Here is a 6,000-nt window from a genome sequence, read left to right as displayed (position 1 = left end):
TATTCAAGGTTCTTCAGTCAGTTTTTGTTCAAGCTGATCATTCAAAGCAAACAGCAAGACTGTTAGCAAGCATGTTAGCGTTAGCATGTTATTAACAGTTGGCTATTAAGCTAGCATATTTAGTTTAGTAATATGTTGGTATTACCAAAATAAGCTTCTAATGTCATGCTAGCTAATAGTAGCTAACACTATGTAAAATATTATATATTAAATGAAACATCAGCTTCCAACATCATCTGGTATAATGAAATTAGGAAATATGGGAGCTAGTTGCTGTTGGCTAACATTTAAAACAGTCATCTATGAAAAGATGCTATCATTTAGCGAACATTATCTGCAATGCTAAAGTTATGCTACTGTTAGCTAATAAACTGCTAGCTTAAATGTAACTAATAACATTTTATTATACAAGCAGTGGCTAATAGCCTAAAATGAGCTATCTTGCTAACTTTTGCCTTTGCTACTATTAGCTAATCCCCAGTCCCTAATTAGCATGTTAGCATAAAACAGGAAATATTAACTATTATGATAAATTTAGGCAGTGAGCTTCAGCTAAGCATTAGCACTAACATAACATTGGTGAATGTTGCCATGTTTTGTGTTCAGCTAGCATGCTAACTTTAGCGTATTTAATTGTTTACAGTCAATGGTGAACTTAATCTTTGTTGCTAACTTCAAGCTACTGTAAAACTAGTAGCATTTTAGCTAATTACATTCTTTCGTTGGAGGTGGAACAGAAAGAAAACACATTTCTTCCACATGAAGCATCAGATATCCAGCTGCTTAATTATGACGTAACAAACACAGGAGGAGTGTTTGCTCACCGCAGAGATTAAAGCAGAGCTGCTTACTTCGAGGTGATAAGCGGCTCTGCCTCCACGTTTCCTCATCTCTGGAGTATTCCACCTGGAGGCTTTTATGTTGGCGGGTCACGGCCGCTCTTCCCTCCCACGGCCTAAGAGCCCCACTTCAGTCCGGCGCGTTAATGACTGGAAACGAACCCAGTCTCAGCAGCACAGCCTGTTCTCAGAGGCCTGGCTGCCATTGCAGCTGCAGGCGCTTCATCTGCTCTGCTGAAGATTCAAAGCTGGACACAAACGGATGTTTTCTCCTGAAGACACACAAACATTCAGCCTGCGGTGGACACCAGCCGTGTTAATGCAACCCAGAGTGTTTCTGTGTCCAACCAGGACCGCCTCCCAGTGCTCCCAGTAGAGCCGTAGCTGGGGCGCGGGTCGTTAACCAACAGTTCACCAGCGGACGCTGAGGTCATCCGGCTCTCTGCTAGCTGCAGCAGGGCTTTGTTTGGCTGTCTGGCTGGTTGGAACAGAGAGTTCTGCAGGATTTGCTGCCGGAACGCTGTGAAACGTTCCGGATTCAGAGAACTGGCCTAAACCGGAGTTTAATTAGATTTATCTTAAGATGGATTATCACACAGGCAGCTCTTTATTCCTGAAGGTTTCTTATGTAACCGTGGTTAATTACGTCTCATTTGGAAAACTTTGATTTCCTCAAAGCAAGATGCAAGAAAGTCCTGAGGACGGATCTGCAGATCAGCGTTAGCTCAACCTGCAGCACAGGGAGGACGCGCATCATTATCATTATTATTATTATTATTACTGTTATTAACAGGCCATGTCATTTCCATATGGCTGTTTCTGTTCCACCGTCATGTGACGGTGATGCAGCAAAGGATTGTGGGTTTGAGCCAGAGAAGCTGGTCGTGGTTTAGAGCATCGCCAGTGGCAGACACACTTCCGCTAATGCGCTAACGGCTGAGCTAATTATTCTTTTAGCGCATTAGCTAACTTGGAAATAGTTTAGTGCTGTTAAATTATTCTGACTAGCAGCAGGAAACTTAGTTTTTACTGCTAATAAGTTATTGGTGATGTTGGATGTTAGTGGGGATCAAACCACTGCTAACCGCAGACCTAATCTTTAGGTTTGTGGTTTAGCACTTTATGCTAAGTGTGAAAGCTTTAGCTTAGCTTTCCCAAAAGTGATTTTTTTCCAGATAAATTCTGAAGCACTGATTTTCTCGGCTGTTTTATAAACTTTCAGTTGAACATCTGTGTTGATTTGGTCGTAAAACTAAGAATTTTTAGAGAAGTTACCCATTTATATTCATGCTTTTATTTTGAAGTGACTGTTTACGCAGCAGTTCTGTTTCCTCTCCTCTTATTCTCTCTTCCTTCCCCTGTCCTGGTTCATCAGAGGTCAACCAGTCGTTAGGAGCTGACCTTTGACCTTTCGCAGGTGGATGGTTGATGCTGATGTGGTGTTCAGGGTCGTAGTAAATGTCTAAATCGTCCCAGACGTTATCACGATAGACGACAATATTGTTGTAATGAAGCCATTTTGACTGAGTGAATAAACTTTAAATTATCACTGGAACTGGAAAACCTTTAAATAATATCAATGAATGAATGAATGAATTTCTCTGTAAACGCATTAATCCGTCATGAAAAGAACCGACTGAGGTCTGATGTTGGAAGGATGAATCATCCAAATGGAAATTATTGAGCTGGTTTTAGTTTATCATGCGATGAATGGATGAATGGATGAATTGATGAATGGATGAATGGATGAATTGATGAATGGATGAATTGATGAATGGATGAATTGCCACAGGCCCGGTTAGGAGTAAATCCCTGCAGTTATGAGGCTGTAAATCTGTTTTGTCTCCGTTAAACTGCGTTCGGCTCGTCGGCTCTTCTCCTGCTTTTCTCCGTCATCGTCTCTGGGGGCTGCGTTGCGCTGCCGGCCTTTGTTTGAGCCGCTTTGTTTGAGCCGTTTCCTCATCAATATTCACGGAGTTCATAATGGATCCAGCGCTGATCCGCTCCCCACCACCTTCTGCTAATTGCTCGATTTCAGCTCAGCTGGAGGCTGTTATGATGATCAGGCCCCCGGTGGACAGACAGAGACAGAGAGACGGAGACAGAGACAGAGAGAGACACAGAGACAGAGAGACGGAGACAGAGAGAGACACGGAGACAGAGAGACAGAGACAGAGAGAGACACGGAGACAGAGAGACACGGATACAGAGACATGGAAACAGAAAGACAGACACGGAGACAGAGACACGGATACAGAGACATGGAAACAGAAAGACAGACACGGAGACAGAGAGACACGGAGACAGAGAGACACGGATACAGAGACATGGAAACAGAAAGACAGACACGGAGACAGAGAGACGGAAACAGAGAGTGACACAGAGACGGAGAGACACTGAGACACACGGAGACAGAGAGACGGAGAAAGAGAAAGTGACACGGAGACAGAGAGACACGGAGAGACAGAGAGAGACAGACGGAGAGACAGAGAGAGACACAGAGACAGAGAGAGACACGGAGACAGAGAGACACGGAGACAGAGACACGGAGAGACAGAGAGACACGGAGACAGAGAGACGGAGACAGAGAGAGACACAGAGACAGAGACACGGAGACAGAGAGACGGAGAGACACGGAGACAGAGAGACGGAGAGACAGAGAGACACGGAGACAGAGAGACACGGAGAGACAGAGAGACACGGAGACAGAGAGACAGAGAGACACGGAGACAGAGAGACACGGAGACAGAGACACGGAGAGACAGAGAGACACGGAGACAGAGAGACACGGAGAGACAGAGAGACGGAGACAGAGAGACGGAGACAGAGAGAGACACAGAGACAGAGAGACGGAGAGACAGAGAGACACGGAGACAGAGACACGGAGAGACAGAGAGACACGGAGACAGAGAGACACGGAGACAGAGAGACACGGAGACAGAGAGACACGGAGACAGAGAGACGGAGAGACAGAGAGACACGGAGACAGAGAGACACGGAGACAGAGAGACACGGAGAGACAGAGAGACACGGAGACAGAGAGACACGGAGACAGAGAGACACGGATACAGAGACATGGAAACAGAAAGACAGAGACGGAGACACAGAGACAGAGACGGACACAGAGAGACACGGAGACATGGAGACAGATTCCGTTTCAACCGTTTCCTGATTTATTGCTGCTAAATGTCTTTTTATACTTTAATATGTTTATTTTTTTAATACTGAATGTTTTAAAACAAAACATTTCATTGTAAGATTAGAAAACATTTTATTAAAAAGCATTTTGGTTTTTCAGGTGAAATGTTTTTTCCAGCAGCTGGAATATTTGGTTGTTTAGCAGCGTTTAGTTTAAATCATGAATAAAAACCAAATAATTAGATTTTTAGTACGAATGTAAACAAAACAAGCTAATTTTTCTGAACCTCTCAGGTTAAATCTTTGAAACACATAAATGTGTTTTTACGTGTCGCTGATGTAACTCGAAGGTTTTTCAGCAGCTTTAACAGAGAAAACATCCGCAGCTCAGTTTAACCTCAGAGGTGATCAAACACATTGATTACCTCTGTTCCAGGCCTGCTAATCGATCACAGATTGCCTGGGATAGACCTTGTATTTGGCACCAAGCTGTGGGGCTGACTTCAGGCTGAGGCCAGCTGGTTGGGAACGCAGAAGAAGAAACGGGTCCGTGTGAGGCAGACGGAGGAGATGCTGCCAGTTTCTCCGGTCAGCTTTAAACTGAAGGACGGCTCGGCCGAGTCGGCGGTGGAGGTTGAACTTCTCCATCGTCTTTAACGACCTGACATGATCGTCAGTCAATAAAATGTTCCTGAAACTCGACCTGAAAGTTCAGTTTCTCACCAATCAGGAATGATTGATCTAATGCAGCTGGAGGGATGAAAACGGAGACGGATCCACCTCAGTCCAGCGGTCTAGTCCAGGGCCGTCGAACTCAATTTAGTTTTGGGCCAAATCAAGATCATGAATTCTCTTAAAGGGCCGGTTGGGCCAAAATGTATTGATAAAACTTGTTCACAAACTTTAAAATATCAGTGAATTCTTGAAATGGAATATTATTGAACATTTTTTCAGCTCCTCCAGGATTTTGTGAAACTTTTAGATTTTTTTTGCTATAAAAAATCAGTGTTTATGATACTAATTTGGAAATATTTAAGAAATATTTGTGCGATTTCACCCGACTCCAGTGCGCTCTACCCTGAGTCCAGTCCGCTCTAACCCGACCCCGGTCCGCTCCAACACGACTCCGATCCGCTCCAACACGACTCCGGTCCGCTCCAACACGACTCCGGTCCGCTCCAACACGACTCCGGTCCGCTCTCACCCGACTCCGGTCCGCTCTAACACGACCCCGGTCCGCTCTAACCCGACTCCGGTCCGCTCTAACCCGACACCGGTCCGCTCCAACACGAATCCGGTCCGCTTTCACCCGACTCCGGTCCGCTCTAACACAACTCTGGTCCGCTCCAACACGACCCCAGTCCGCTCTCACCCGACACCGGTCCGCTCCAACACGAATCCGGTCCGCTTTCACCCGACCCCGGTCCGCTCTAACCCGACCCGGTCCGCTCTAACACGACCCCAGTCCGCTCTAACCCGACACCGGTCCGCTCCAACACGAATCCGGTCCGCTTTCACCCGACTCCGGTCCGCTCTAACACGACTCCGGTCCGCTCCAACACGACCCCAGTCCGCTCTCACCCGACACCGGTCCGCTCCAACACGAATCCGGTCCGCTTTCACCCGACCCCAGTCCGCTCTCACCCGACCCCAGTCCGCTTTCACCCGACCCCGGTCCGCTCTAACCCGACCCGGTCCGCTCTAACACGACCCCAGTCCGCTCTAACCCGACACCGGTCCGCTCCAACACGAATCCGGTCCGCTTTCACCCGACCCCAGTCCGCTCTCACCCGACACCGGTCCGCTCCAACACGAATCCGGTCCGCTTTCACCCGACCCCGGTCCGCTCTAACCCGACTCCGGTCCGCTCTCACCCGACTCCGGTCCGCTCCAACACGACCCCAGTCCGCTCTCACCCGACTCCGGTCCGCTCTAACCCGACCCGGTCCGCTCTAACACGACCCCGGTCCGCTCTCACCCGACTCCGGTCCGCTCTAACCCGACCCGGTCCGCTCTAACACGA

The 6,000-nt window shown here is 47.5% G+C and overlaps 1 protein-coding gene and 1 long non-coding RNA gene across 16 annotated transcripts in view; one reads left to right on the top strand and one right to left on the bottom strand.

The window, feature by feature from the left end:
- The window catches only part of LOC145551363 (uncharacterized), a 9,607-nt gene extending 8,276 nt beyond the window's left edge, over positions 1-1,331 (bottom strand). The window contains exon 1 of the long non-coding RNA XR_014087161.1: positions 825-1,331. This is a non-coding gene — a long non-coding RNA (uncharacterized LOC145551363). The remainder of the gene's footprint in view (positions 1-824) is intronic.
- The window catches only part of mast2 (microtubule associated serine/threonine kinase 2), a 91,270-nt gene that overhangs the window by 31,603 nt on the left and 53,667 nt on the right, over positions 1-6,000 (top strand). The gene's annotated exons all lie outside the window — the stretch shown is intronic.

The sequence above is a fragment of the Poecilia reticulata genome, chromosome 4 (genome assembly GCF_904066995.2).
Source record: "Poecilia reticulata chromosome 4, P_reticulata-male-v2, whole genome shotgun sequence".
Classification (NCBI taxonomy): Eukaryota; Metazoa; Chordata; class Actinopteri; order Cyprinodontiformes; family Poeciliidae; genus Poecilia; species Poecilia reticulata.
Note: the sequence above shows the minus strand (reverse complement) of the source record. Positions and strands in the feature narration are given on the sequence as shown.